Source organism: Pomacea canaliculata, linkage group LG2 (assembly GCF_003073045.1).
Source record: "Pomacea canaliculata isolate SZHN2017 linkage group LG2, ASM307304v1, whole genome shotgun sequence".
NCBI lineage: Eukaryota > Metazoa > Mollusca > Gastropoda > Architaenioglossa > Ampullariidae > Pomacea > Pomacea canaliculata.
Window position 1 is genome coordinate 35,539,442 of NC_037591.1, and position 15,316 is coordinate 35,554,757.

The 15,316-nt window shown below is 38.9% G+C and overlaps 1 protein-coding gene across 3 annotated transcripts in view; it reads left to right on the forward strand.

Moving 5' to 3' along the window:
* Positions 1-15,316, forward strand: part of LOC112557287 (sex peptide receptor-like) — a 149,781-nt gene that overhangs the window by 73,987 nt on the left and 60,478 nt on the right. For all 3 annotated transcript variants that reach the window (XM_025227050.1, XM_025227051.1, XM_025227052.1), the window contains one exon: positions 11,311-11,425. The gene's annotated coding sequence lies outside the window, so the exon portion shown is untranslated. The remainder of the gene's footprint in view (positions 1-11,310; positions 11,426-15,316) is intronic.

Sequence of the window (15,316 nt, forward strand, 5' to 3'; positions counted from 1 at the left end):
TGTTTCCTAGCTTGACGATCATATTTTCGGCCGTTACATCTGGAAACAAACAAAATGAAAAATAACACGTTTGTAAAGGTGCTTTAACATTAATTGGAAACTGTTTACTTCACACCACAGTCAGGCAAACGAGGGTTGTATTGACGAGCATCAGGTGAGGAGCATGACAGCATGGCTGCCACCTTCATCTCTGTAAATGCTACGAGTTGCGGCTCCTGGACCACTTGTGCAGTCTGAAGTCTGTGAGCCTGTGTCGATGAGAGTGGTTCTAGAAGGATCCACAGGAAAACTCTCACTCATTTTTTTGTAATCGCCAGTATGAAAGTGTCTTGACAAAAAGAAACAGGCGCACGCTGAAAACCAATCTCGAACAATACAGTGGCAGTCTAACAGGAGAGGCAAACAGATGGGAATTTGTAAAAACACACACACACACAAACACGCACACGCACGCACACACACTTTATTAATTATATTATTCATCGTTCAAATTGATTATTTAGTTTAAGTTCAATGGGCCTAATTATGCGTCTAGAATCTTGAATGTAGAGAGAGGAACTGATTTAATATCGGAATAGTTTGATAATTGTCGAAAGAAGTTGATTTGAAGAAAAACTGCCTAAAGAAATAGGATGATGGTTTGTTTATCTCTAACGTACGTATAAATAAAAATTTCCAAAAACAACGCTCTATTTCGGTCTTCCAACTAAAGTTTACTGAGAACAGGCAGGTATTAGGAAATATTTACTTGAAATAAGGCTGCATTATTTAAGTTTATCCTGAACAAATCTTTGTTTAAACCTTAATTCCTGGACTTTATTTAAGGAGTTCTTCTATGAGATTCTAATCAGATGTGTGGCCTTGTTTTCTCACCTGTTATCAGAACTCAACAACTTAGCCTCCCCTTCCCTTTCCTTTTCCCTTTCCCCTTCCCTTTCCCCTTCCCTTTCCCCTTCCTCTTCCCTTACCTGCCTCACAGACTGTAGAAGTGCTGGACGGGCGGTCACTGACATCCTAATGATAAAAATAGCACTCCTCTACAACAACACTTAAACTTGAGATTTCAACTTTGTTAAAAAAATGATCGTTTATAATATATAAACTATATGAACTTTATTTGTTCTAAGTTGCAGTGCCTGATGTGGGATGTAGATAGCATCGCATGCACAGAGATCCCATATTTATTTTTCTCTGTCTGTCTGTGTGCGTGTTTTCGTAAACGTGCGTCTCACCCTAAAGTACAATGACTGGTAGGATCAGGGAGGAAAGTAGAAGCAGGGAATTCAGATTGGACATTATGGGACTAATCACACCTTAAGATCACCCAACACCTGGGTCAGTCACTTCAAGACTTGTAAGCTTCCAAATTATCGAGCGATGAAGTAGTCCTCATGAGGCCATTTCTTGTCGTTAGTCATTCCTTGAATACACGAATGGATGTCTGCCCTTTAGCTGTAAATGGCTGCAGGAAGTTTATAGGTTTTCTTTTCACCGGGTGCTAGACCGCGACTGAAGTTCGGGAAGCTCCCTCGATAAAGAAAGTCAAATGAGCAGCGGTGGACATAAACAGAAAAGGAAGAAAATACGTTAAGAGGCGGTAGTGTACATCGGAATGGATAAGCAGTAGTCTAATTGATAGCTGCAGGATACATAAGCCAGAACAGTCTTCATCCGCAGCTGTACCGGGGCTTCTGTGGGGCTGCGGAGCTGCGTGGTTGCCCGTCTGGTGTCTAGGGGGCGCTGCTTGTTAGTCTCGAGAGCACTCTTCACGGCGCGGGCATCCTCCGGGCGCCCTCTGGCGCGTATGATTTGCTGCCATATTTTTGTCCGCACCAAATCGAACAGTTTCGATTAGCTTTGCACTAAGTGTCCTGAAACCTTAGCTTGCATTGTCGTGTTCTGTATGCTGTAACTGGAGGACCGATACCATTTGCGTTGAATTCAGCGGGCTTCTCCTCCCCTACCCATTATTTGAAAATAAAATTATTGCTTCATTTGTCCTATAATTGTCTTTTCAAAATGTCCCCCGGCGACATACTTGCTTTTCTTTGTCATTGGTTTTATCAGTCCTTCTGTCTGTGGTGAGCCATTAACGGCAGCCCTCGCACTTTCATGCCACTTGTCTACGTGCCTGTCTATCTTTCTGTCCATCTGTCTGCCTGTCTGCCTGTCTAGTTTTGTGACTGTTTGTCAATCTGTGTTCACACACACTTTGATACACACGTTTCGAGAGCACCTAGAAGACTTAGACACCATGGTGAAGAACATAAATATCTTTCTATGATCATTTAATTAAAAAAAAAAGTTTTATTCCATTTCATGTAGTATCTTAGTATTTTTTTTAATAAAAAAAGAAATAAGAACCAAAATAAATAAAAATCAAACAAATTTTTTAAAAATCTCAACAAAAGTGGTTCTTCTGGTTTCCTCTGAATTTTTTTCCCATTTAACGACGCTAAATGCATCAGTTATTTTGCTCCTCTCGGAACATCAAAGACACTTTTCACCGTCTCCTTCAAAGAAACATCCCAGGGGTAACTTAAAAGCCATAAACTAAGATACTGAAGTCGCTTCTATTTTGAAACGAAATGAGCAGACAGTATTTTGTAGATGATGATGTGAAATTCCTCCCTTTGGAGGCTTTCTGTAGAAAGTGGTTTAATTTCAAATATTTATTTTCAAAGCGTTTCCGATATAAAATCTTAGAAGACTGGTGGGCGAGATGTAAACAGGTCTGGGGAGGGAGTGTGTGATGTGTGGTGTCTGCTTAGAGATGTGCAAGACAAGAACCTCACTCTCGCGTATGGCAACCCTCATGTGCCATTAATTGTAATCCTAACACTTTCATCTCACACACCGAGAGCAAAGATTACAAATAAACGAAGAAGGAGGTGTGGAAAGACAGGCAGGTACAGTGCTCTATAAGTACATCAGCTAATGACACCTCCTTGTTCCTCTATCCACCACAGACAAAAAGCATGTCAACTATTTACATTGGATGATTTATTATGTCTGCATGATAATATTGTCTTTATTCTAATTTTAAAAATTTGGATGTCTGTGGATAGGGGAGCATTCATCTATTTCCAGTAGATTAAAAAGATTGTTTTAATTATTACTAATGATGGTTCATTATTCTATAAACTACTTGTAAAGATTAATCCGAAAAAAACTATATAACGAATTTTAAAATGTATGATATCGTCTTTAGTTACAACATTAAGATGAATCATTTTGACCTTTAAGAAGAGCAAAATCATTTGAAAATGCATAAATATACATCAAATAGCAGCAGAACAGAAGCTAATTCGCTTTATTTTTAAATTAGCAGGGATCAGGGGCCGTATGCATGAAGCGAGGATAATTCGTTACCCATGGTCAAAATGGGAAAATGAAGAAAAAATGTCTTGTCTACGTGGTTGCGATAGACTGACCAGACCCCACGGATATTATATATATTACAGATATCACCCCAGCGCATCTTTGCCACTTATCTACAACTATGGTCTCTGGAGCAAAGCAACATCCATTGAGTCTGAGACCACGGAGACGTCTTCAGGAGATTTTCCCGAGATAACCATTTACATCTCTTCATTAATATGACCCCAATAGGTTAATCACCCGCAAAGGCATAATAATAAAAATCAATCAGACCTTGCCTTCGCTTGACATTTAGCACCAGAACAAATCTTTTTGTCTTTAATGGCATTGGAGAGAGGTTTAAACCCACATTACCGCCCGAAAGTCTTTCTCAACCGGACATATATATTGCAAGATGTCAAGTATAAGCACTTAAAATGGGGATGTTTACATGAACATAAAAAGTTGTCCACATGTTCGTCGGTGAAACGTGTCCAGGGAAGAAGGTGTGCTTGTACTTAATAAGTTGCCCGGATGCTTAATGAGATGGGCGTGATCAAAAGGATGGCGCTAATTAGATATTAGACTTGATGTGTCTTCCTTCGATGTGCAGCACATCACAAGTTAACCCCGAGACATCGACTGTTTGTTGTTTCACGACAAAGCTCAGATGAAAGTAGCTGCACTCACCTCACTTTTACTAAGCGGTTTCTTTTCTTTTTAATCTCTCAGAAGGGCGCAGCAAATGTCTGGTATCGATAACCCGACATTAAGAGATGTTATGTGAGGTATGCTAGCACCTGGAGAGAATTTCCTCGAGAATTTCTTTTAAGATTTATTCTTCTACCAAATGTGCCTAATATACGATTGCTAGCTGTAACTTCTTTATGTTATCTATCGTCTTCATAACCGTCTTCGTATCATTAACACTTTATGGTCTACTGTGGTTGTCACAGGTCTCACCCAGCCACAATCAATCGTCTAGTAGCCGGCTGTTCATTTACTCACAAGTTTTAACTCGTTGACACAGCTCCACCCACATTTGTTCAACAAACCGACACCAAAGGAAGATCGAGAAGCAGGCAGAGTAAAAGTTCACTTTCGTGGGAAGGGGAAGTAATTGTAGGAGACGAGTGTATTTTGGAGCGAAATGCTAAAAAAGCAAAACTGAACTATCGACTTATTTGTGCCTTTCGATTCCACAGAAACCAGGCAATGAATCTAGCTTTCGTTTAAAAGAGATCGAGTGCCAAACCCCCATCCACCTAATAAAGGTTACCTCCCTTCCCTATCTCTTTCTATGCGTTCTCGAGATCATTTCGCCCATCTACGTCCTTGTCGTATAAACAACCACATTTATGAGTAGAAATATATATAATTTAATTTAATTCAATTTCCCTTTTATGCTTGTACATGCAAACACTGAGCTGCATTTAGTGCATATTATCTTTTTTCACCCATACGCACTTAGCGTTAATGAGCATTTTTGCGCATTGCCTTATGGGGAATGGTCATGTGACCTCACCCATGTCCTACCTCTCCCTTCCTAATTAGTTGTGTCCCAACAAAAAAACGTTTTTAATTTATATTTTAATTGACTCGCACATTCAGTCTTTCATCAACCAGCGCAGACCAGTGTAAAACACTTGACATTTTATATGTCAGCGAACTGTATCTGTTCCTTTTAGTCTATTCTTTGTATCCTTGAGCCTAGTACAGCAGTAAAAATTCTAGGAAAGTGGTTCGTGTAGTTTAACTTTCTTTCTTTAACCCTTTTTTCTTCTGTTGTATTTTCTGCAAGCACCTACAGTCGCAGGTCAAAATTTCTTGCCATAGCTTGCTGCTCCCTTTTTTTCTTTATTATTATTTCCATTTTGGTGATGTGCGAAAAAATTGGAAACTAAGAAGAATGAGACACTGGACCAGCCGCCAGATTACATCCACGCACGCGCCGACAGGGAGTGTCGGCAACTTGAACGTGTTACATGTTTCGGCGGTGGGAAATCTCTCGAGAAGAAGACATTAAAGATGCCTTCAGCACTCGCCTAAAAATCCTATCCTCCAAAATTACCAACAGACAGAGGATGTTTAATGGTGGGTGTGATACCAAGGAAGACTAAAACAGAAGGAGAGCCTGGACGTGAAGATTTAAACAAAGGGGAACGATATGCCACGAGGATGTTAAAATGAAAATTTAAAATAAATAGGTATACAACAGTATGATTGGGTATTCAGCTGCAGGGTATAAATGTACACAGTAGACTAGTGAATAGATGTATATATGTAGTGTGTGGAGATGTCTCGGCACTAAATCAGTCTCATTGCATTCTCACCTTTTGGCGCCAAAAGAAAACCCCGAAGAATCCATTTCCTGTCACCATCCAAATAGCTTGTTAACAGTAACAATTCCTGCCTGAGAGGAGGCAATCAAAGACAAACGATTTCGTCTTTGTACTAAGTGGGTGTCGTGAATGCTTTCAATTTTTTCTTCCATTGCGAAATAACAGTTTCAAGGGACTCTTTTCTATTCAGAACTAAATATTGGCTTTGTAGTTGCAAAACCCGTCTCTCATCTAAAACAGTTTCTAAAAATGTTTGCCTATAAAGAAGTTATTGTGTCCATGAAAAGTGTCGTAAACATTAGATAAGAGAGAGATTATCTTCTGTTTTTTTATATTTCTCGTCTCTGCTGATGGTGTGGCTGCGTCTGCAACTGCATTTGTTTGTGCTGGAGAAGATACTGCAGTCTCAAGACAAACAAATCCTTTCTTATCATTGATACCCACGGAAAGCTTCTACTTGTTATTATTCTAAGATTTCTATTTCATACCTTCGTATGGGATGCTATAAAGAGACATCTTTTTTAATGACCCTCGGAGTACTTGGTACCCTGGTTTATTGAGGTCGTGTTTAAATGTAATTACACCATCCGCCTGTCAGAGAAGAGAAATACATAGAAATGCGAAATTTCTATCTCGTAGACTGTAACATCTGTTTGCACTTCATCTATCGTAAAAGTGGCAGTCCAGCCGAATAAACACAATATCTACTAATCAGCTAGAAAGTTAACTTTCACGCTGTGAAAGTGCAGACTTTTAAAAACCATCCTATTTGTCTTGTCTTTTAATTTCAAACAGTGAGTCACTTTCATTAAGGAAATCTTCAAAACAACAAATCAGAGAATATAGAAAACAGAGTCATTTAAATTAGTGTTTATTTTTTGTTGCTTGGCAGCGCCTATAATAATGCCAAATTTTCGACGAAGAGGAGCGTGATTGTAAAAACACAAAATAGCCTCAAGCAATTTAAACAAAAAATAAAACAATGAAAGATTGGACCAGGAGCTAGTTGCACAGCACTCATTCTAAACACTTTTAGGCCTTCGATCTATTGAGGTAATCAGTTTTGTAAAAACACAATACACAACAGAGTTTTCGAACTAAAACTGACTTTCAATCTCAGCCCATTTTTTTCGTATGCACTTGTGCAAGGCATTGAAATGAGATAGGAGGATTTTTTTCTCAAACAAAATGTTTGCCAACTTTGCTTTTATCAGAACAGTTTAACGTTTTCGAAACATGTGCAGCTAACCCCAGATAAACAAATCCCGAGTTCTTTGGGCGCTCCAACGGCTCCTTGACTAGCACTTGAGGCTTTTACGCCTGTCTAGGCTGTCTAACCTGTCTATCATGCTGGGCTGTCAAGCATTCAAAAAATGGAAATAAAAATCCCAAGTGGTCAGTCAGTCGGGGCGAAAATATGATTAAAGGTGCACAACTCTTTGGCTGATCAAAGAAACACATCCAGCAATTCTGACTCCTTTTTTTAAGACCTAATGGCTGGCAGGTCGGATGGGGAGCAAACAGTTTGCCACAGGGCAAGTCTCCAAAGTTTAGAGCAAGAAAGTAGGTTTGGAGCTTTTATAGAAGGGTTCAAAAATAACTAATTACAACAAATTAGAGAAGCGCATTAGTGCATGTGTTCGTGTGCGTGCGTGTGTGTTTGTGTGTGTGTGTGTGTGTGTGTCAATATATCGCATTTACTCGCTTTTCCTCGCATATCCTGCTTTTCGAAAGTAAAGTACAAATAATTGTCTTCAAATAAATATGAAATACATGGAATATGTTTCAAGCTGTTTATTTTCTGTTGACTTGTCACACTTTATCTTTTTTTAAAGGCTTTTGTTGTTACAGCAAAAAGCCATTTCTTCTTTTTGATTGGATTTAAGAGAAACAAAGACAACTGATTGTATTTTAACTTCTGATTTACACTGATTTCAGAGGCAGAACGGCGACTAAAAAGTTCGAAATGCATAGAAAATAACCTGCGGTGTATAACAGGCGACAGAAAAACTCAAACCGTTTAGAGTTGAATAAAAACGTTTGATGACAGATTACTCATGCGTTGGCGTATGGGTTTATGCAAGACCTGTCTAGCATTCGCAGTGTTTTCTGACATAACAAAGTCTTGTAATTAAGTCTTTTATCTGAAGTGAAAGCCACATACTCAAGTCTCTGTCTCAAAACTTTGTCTCTTTGCAATTTCGATTTACGTGAATGTGTTAACAGTTCTAAGCTTTTAAAAACTGTCTAAATATAAAAAATGATTTTCTCATTTCTGCTATTCTTTCTGCGTTGAATTGTTCCTATATTTGCAACAACAACAACAAAAGCAAACAATATTAACATCTGCGTAGTCGGCAGAGACAAGCGGCACTTGAACGCCGATGCTCTGGAGTAGAGCTAAACCCTAAAATAGCAACTCTCCATAGCAACATTATTGCTTAATTGTTGTATCCATAATTAATTAGACACAAAAATTACCGAATATCCGCTGACCATCTCAACCACGCATGGCGATGGACGTAAATTTCGCCTCCTCACCAACACAATTGGATTCTATTTTAGTTCTGTTATTAAAAGCTATTTGGCGGCGCAAACTACTTATTTAATGTTTTTGTTACACAGAATGGCCTAGGAAGTAAACTAATTTCACCCGAAGTAAATTTTTCAAAATAGCTATTGTTTGAAATTTATTTCTGACATGTTTATGACATAGAAAGTAAGCATGGTAACCCATGGCGGTCGAATTTAAAACTAATAAAAAGTGAAAAAATATATAAATTAGCCGATACACATTAGATACAAAATAATAGCTGTGTTTAGGAACTACAAGGCCTCTCTGTCAGCCATCTTTTCCTAAACAAGCAATAACATATTAGCAACAGTGCAAAGAAGTTCACACAGAGATAACATGGAATACACTAAATTTTGCGTACAGCTTGTTTTACTCGCATTTATTATCTAAATTTGTTTCAATCTGTCATTGTCATTAACACTTTAAGTTTGGTACTAAGATCAAGAATCTGGCTTTTTCAATAGAGCTCTGTGATCAGCCTACATACAAGAATATAATCACCGGTTTCATCCGAAGCTTGGATGTCATTGTCATTCTCGATCAGGGTTTGACTTTTCATCAGCATATTTCTCGTGTCTGTAGAACTGCTCTTAGGATCAGTACCATTCGTCATTATCTCATCACTGATACAGCTAAGCCTCTAATCTGTGCCTTTGTGCTATGGAGGATGAGCTGTTGTAATTCTCTTTTAGCTGGAATCTTCAAGTATCTTCTTGAAAGACTTCAAAGGATCCAGAATAATGCTGCTCGCCTCATCTGCAGAGCATCTATATGTGAACACCTTTTATCTATAATTCGCTTTCTTCACTAGCTGCCAGTCGTGGATCATTTCCACTTTGACTTTGCCATTTGTGGAACTGGCCCTCGGTACCTCTCCAAACTCACTTCCAGCTATACTCCCGCACGATCTCTTCTCTCATCTTCTGACACCAGGCTTCTGCAAACCTCACTGGCAAAGACAAAGATGTATGGACAGAGGTCTTTCTCCTACCAAGCCTCATCAACTTGAAACGGATTACCCGTCAGCCATTGACAGTATCCTCTGCATATCCCTCTCACCCTAACCCTAATCTTGGTCTTTCACCATCTTTAAGTCTAAACTTCAGAAGCATTTTTTTCAGAAGGACGACTTCACTGTGTATTCGAGAACATTAGTTTTTGTCCTACTTAAGTTTAGGTTTCTGTAATTCTAGACTAGTCACACGTCCTGTCATCCAGTCTTCATCCACAAGGCCTTGAGATGTTTACAAAATTGCTTCACAAGACTCGTGTAGCTGGAGACAAAAAAAAATTCCTCAATATTTCATCAACAAACAAAAAATTATTTACAACACCAAAAGAAGATTTAGTAGCTTCCTCTAAGCAAATCAGATTTAGATGGAAAATGAGAGATGTTGGGGCACTTGAAAAAAAGGAAGTTGAAGTAAACAACCCAGAGTTGCTGGATGTTCGGAAATGAATCAGCAGCCTGTTGCCGTGCCTGCTCCACATTAGGCCACAAAGCTTTTTGCATAGAGACGACACTTCGGACGATGATCGTGGACATACAGCAACGAGGCTGTCCGACTGTGGCGACGGCACACGTGGGAACAGGAACACGTTACTGAACTCGAGAAAAATTGTCTTCTTTATTATTTTGGCATTTTTACGACTGCTCTTTCGCCTCTAGGATCTTGCCTGAGAATACAATGTGTGTTCCACAGTCCAATCAAAAAGTGCAGAAATTGTAGCTATCGGTCAAAGGCTAATAGATCTCTACAATCCAGCTTAAGAACAGAATCAGAGAAGTATCCCCCTAAACACAAAATGACACAGACTCGGAAGGTAGATGTCAAGGAACTAAAAATGTCTTTCGTCCGGTCAAAGGCAAAACATTTTTATTCATAAATTTAATTAATTTTTTTGTTTTGAAGGAAAGGGCAGGTTTCCTGAGTCAATAGCTTTGTTAAAAAGGACATGTAAATCTTCCTGGAGAAATGCTGTGCTTGATTCACTTGACAGCAAAAAGGTCCAGACTTGGAAGGTCAGACGACAACCCATAGATCAACATGTTCTTCGCAGTTCTCTGTAGCCATGGATCATATAACAGCAATCTCTGTGTAGCACCGAGCCTCTGGCCTCGTCATGACCCTAGTAGAGCAGGCAGGAGAGAATCGAACTCTGGTTTTTGGCAGATTTCCGAGTAGAATTTGTCACTAGGTGCAAAACTTTTTTTAATGTACGAAATTTTCTAAGAAGCAAGCCAAAGTCGTTTGTCACATTTAACTTCGACCTTTTTCTTTGAGCGGGATCAACTCAGTGAAGAAGACAAAAAAGCCTTTACGGTCCTCAAGGAATGACCCAAGAACCCTCTTAATTTAAAGGGCATATTGTCAGGATCATCTCGCCCATCATGAAAGTCGCAGTTTATATGATGACATTATTTTCCTTGTGCATGAACTCCTCTTGTAATTGTTCTCCACCGATGATCTCGTCCAGAACTTTGAAAATGTGGTCTTGGCTAACGACACTAATTAGGTGTGGCCTCGCCAGACCTGTGTGCTCGCCTGACCAACTGGGAGTGGCGAGAGTTAAGACTGAAGCCAGTGGAGCGGATTAAATGGTCATTATGTATCTGGGAAGTAAAGGTTAATGGCAGCACTTTGTCTTTGTCCAGAGTTTGCGAGGCTGGTATGAAAGAGCACGTCTGATCCAGCAGCCGAACCAATGCGTCTAGGAACAGTTTTATAAATAGATATACTTTATCTTCAAAGCATCTTTATGGTTCCTGAACTCGTGGAAACGAAAACGTCTTGTCTAATTATCTTCATTTTATTCTTTAATTTCCACTCTTTCTTCTCCTTTCTTTGTTTTTCTCGTTTATATGACTCCAAAGTGTGTTTCTAAAATATTTACTTAAATACAAGTTCTTAGCAGACTTCGAGTGATCTATGTCGCACCCTTGGACTTAATTCTTCTTCAATAAGTAAATCACTAATGTAACAGCTAACTAGGACATTATGCTACTGATCTTTGCTTTGTTTGTTTTTGCAGAGTGGTCAACTCTAGAGGGAGATTACTGACAATACAACTTGGCTGCTGCTCGATGTTTCCGGATGAAAGGATGTTATTCTAAAAAAAGAAGTCATCGTCATAAATAGTTTGAACGGTAAGTGCTTCTGTCAGATATTTTAATTTAATTAAGCAGTGAAAAGGTTAGGGGACTATCCAGTTCTTTTCCCCTTTAGAAACAGAGACAATAAAAACCTTTCTCGTTTATTTATTCTTCAGCAGAATTGTAAGATATCGAAAAAAGTAAATCCAGCTCAAACAAATTAAAAAAGTGTAAACAAACAAGCATTCAAAAGCGTGAGCGAATGCAGGCATGCAACCGCACAGTTTCGTGATTACTGTTTTAAAAAAATTACAAATAGATGGAACTATTACAGGACTTCTAGCGACCTAAATAAACTGAATCATTCAATGTCCAGATCACATGCATCTCCACTGCCTTGGCTGTTTCCTTTAACCTAATTATTTCCATTTCCCTTCGATTTTGTTACCTTCTTCTGTGTTTACTTTAGAGGTTTTCCGCGCACTGGCCTCCGCGTGCATGAGCAGGACACTTCCGGTTCACACAGGTGGTCCTGAAATCCCTTTTAAAGAAACTTCATTTCTCCTTTTGCCTCCATCCATCCATTTATAAGTGAAAGTGAAAAGATGAAATACTCTTTGCTACTTCGTTTTTAAATCTGTGTCTGGTCTTACCAGAAGAAAATGCATCGAAAAATTCCTTGAAAAAATAATCCCTTGTCATCACTGTCAGCATCCGTTAAGATATTAGCATATATAATAGGATCCATTACGGTATCGTCAAATAATGTAATATTATGCACCCAACTTTTCGGAAGGTTTACAGATGCGGTGGCATAAAAACAGCAGAAAAGCTCAATTTTTGTCCCCTTTATATTGTCATTTTATATGTGTGTGTGTTGCAAAGAGAGCATAATTGACCCAAACATGTAACTATTCATATCATGTTTTAAGGCGAGTTGATAAATGTTTCTTTAAGCATCTAAGTATACTTTGAAATTGAATATGATAGCAATCTTTCTTAAATGTTGTGAACATTTGGCGCTTAAGGGAGTAAAAGCAAAAGAAGGAAAAAATAAACTTTGTCTTAGAGGAATGCCATTGGCAACCAAGCAGCACAAACGTTTGCAAAAATTTTGGATTTTCCAGTATGGCTGGTCTGCTTGCATGTTGTTTACTGTGCATGCACCTCGCACAGAAGCGACAGGTCTTCTGTTTCCATGGTTACGATTCAACATTAAAACCCGTTAAAGGTCTCAGAGAGTAAAAATTTGATGTTTTAATAAGGAGGTGAATTTAAAAGGATTTTGTCACCATAGTGAGCAAATATCACCTCTCCATTATCCAGTTTTCAGAGAGCACCAAGGACAAGTCAGTAACGCATACGGATGTGCTTATGTTGTGAAGGATGCTGTCAATGGAGTTGGAGTCCGTGGTTGTTCTTTATCCCTGATTTCCTCTCTATGTCTGCGTTGAGATGTTTGTAAGCTTGTATTTCGAGCAGCTAGTATCGTGTACCAAAATCAACTCTGTGATTTGAAAAAAAAATTTTCGCTCATGCTTACCTTTAACGATGTTGCAAGATTAGAGTGCTGCATGCAGCAGCTGTGCGGCAATCACCTTGCATCTTCGAATGTGCTCGTCAATAAGGAGTTTTTTCCCCCTGCCACATTCATCGTTGTATCCTGTTTCATTAACGGTTCTGCGGTCGCAGGGTTTTCTTTTTCTCTCTCAACTACGTTGTCCTGTTTTTAAGTGCAAGCATGTTGAACAGTGCTCACCCTTCTTTACTTGTTTACTTCTTTTGTTTGGTTTCTCGTCAGACGTGCGTGTGAATCATTTTGCCTGACCTCAAGCAGTGAACGGGGCGGTGTCGCTCTACCTTGCCCCAACTCTCGAGATCAGAGTCTTGGACTGCGAAAAAATAGTTGAGAAGCCAGAGGTTAAAAACAACAAAAAACAAAAACAAAAACAAACCTAAAATTCCCACCTCTGTCGTCTTACAAGACACGCAAATGAAGGAAAGGATGACCTCCCCTTTTTCTTGCTACGGCTTCCCTCGTTTTGCACAGGGGACGTAATCGCAGGTTTAAATGCGAAACAGGTACTAGCCTCATTTTTTCAAATTAACCTTTTTTTTGTAAATTCTGTTATTAATAAAATATGGAGGAGGCTGTGGAAAGACAATAGTTTAGCTACCTCGTACACAGTATCTAACTTCCTTTTACCTGACCACTTCCTTTCTGTTCTTCTATCCAAAGCTCCCTCTCTCTGTTTTACTGGGTTAAGTACACACTATCACACAGTTAGACGCGCCCGTGCGCGCACGCATACTCACACACACACACACACTATGTCTCTTTTTTGTTACATGCTATTTTATTTCTTCTAGTTTCTTTTATTCCAGAGTTCCATGACATATTTTGTTTTCTCTTCTTAATACACTTGTTTGATTTTACTTGATGCCTGTGTTTGGATGTTTGATTTGTCTGTGCCCAAATATATTACTTACCAACCTTCATTTTTCTCCAGAATATCTTTACCTGACTTATTCAATTAAATAAAAAAAATGTTCTTTTTATTAGCAAGCCATAAACTTGATTTCTTGCCATCTCTTTACAAGTTATTATTGAAAAGCCCATCATTTGTCGGCAAGCAATAATAATCCATATCCTACAGCTATCACCATTTGTGATGAGCTTCTTTATTACACGGTGCTGCAGTCTCGAATTAATCAAGTGGTCAAAACTGTAGTCATAGAGAGCGTCGGTACTACAATATAATCTCAGGAAAAAAATGCATTTGATTGCATTCGAACATTAAAATCGTTGTCAGTCATCAGCTCGCCTTGATTACAGCACTTGGAGTAGTCGTTCTTGGCTGGCTTTGAACAAGTCATGTGATAAACTGGCACATCCCTAGAATGTGTGCCCTGAAATCCGAACCCAAGATATTCTATCCTTCCAACTGTATTGGTTACCACTCTGCCACTGGGCTCCCCCGTCCGAATCTGTAATAGCTCCTGATGCCGAGGGTCACTTCTCTGGCGAGCTCCCTTCGCTTCTCCTAGCTTCAGGCCCTCTGTAATATTTTCTTCACTCCAAAGAGGCATAATGGTAGAAAAAAAACTTCGTGCTGTTGGCAGGACTCATTGAAGTTCAAGTCTTTCATAAGCCTGACCAAAGGCTTTAATTAACAGAAAAAAACAACTGAAGACTGTAGTGACCGGAGCATGACCTGTCATGTAAGATCATCCTCAGCAATTTGCAATTTTGTTATCGGATCATAACAAGGTTTATCGTGTAATATCAGCCTCTGTTGTGGTTTAGTATTTAAGTTTTTTGGCATCTCTTAGAATACGATTGGTAAAGAGAAGCTTCCTGAATTCCTGAATTTTTATACATAAAAATCTGTACTAGTTTTTAAAACACAAAATTAAAGTGTCATCCAAAGAGAAGCAGTGGTTGCCCGCTTAGACAACTCTGGGGAAACCTAGAGATGATATCTTCCCGCGAAACATTTCGATCAACAAGAGGTCAGCTTGCGACGGCTCAGAGGAAAGACTATCCTTTTGTTGGTTTTTATTTTTCGAGCCATTAGAACTTTTAACAAAAAAGGAAAAATGATACCGTGGTCCTCCACAATGTGACGGATGATGTCTTCAACAAACATGTTTACGAGGCAAAATGGTTTCGCCATGCTAATACCGGCAAATCTGATAGTTGATAGTGATGTGGGTTTTGATATCATTCGTCAACAGCTACCCTAACCATACACCAAGGATTGAAATATTAACTTTTATTTGGTGAATACAAAACCGCTGGTCCCATTAGACATGTTCCTCATCAGTTTCTATTTCGGGGTTATGTGAATATTATTTCAGTATATTTCATTCAGGAGTCTTACAAAATAAAATATTAAAGACTGAAGAAAAAAAAAGGTTTTATTTTTTTCTTTTCAAGATTCA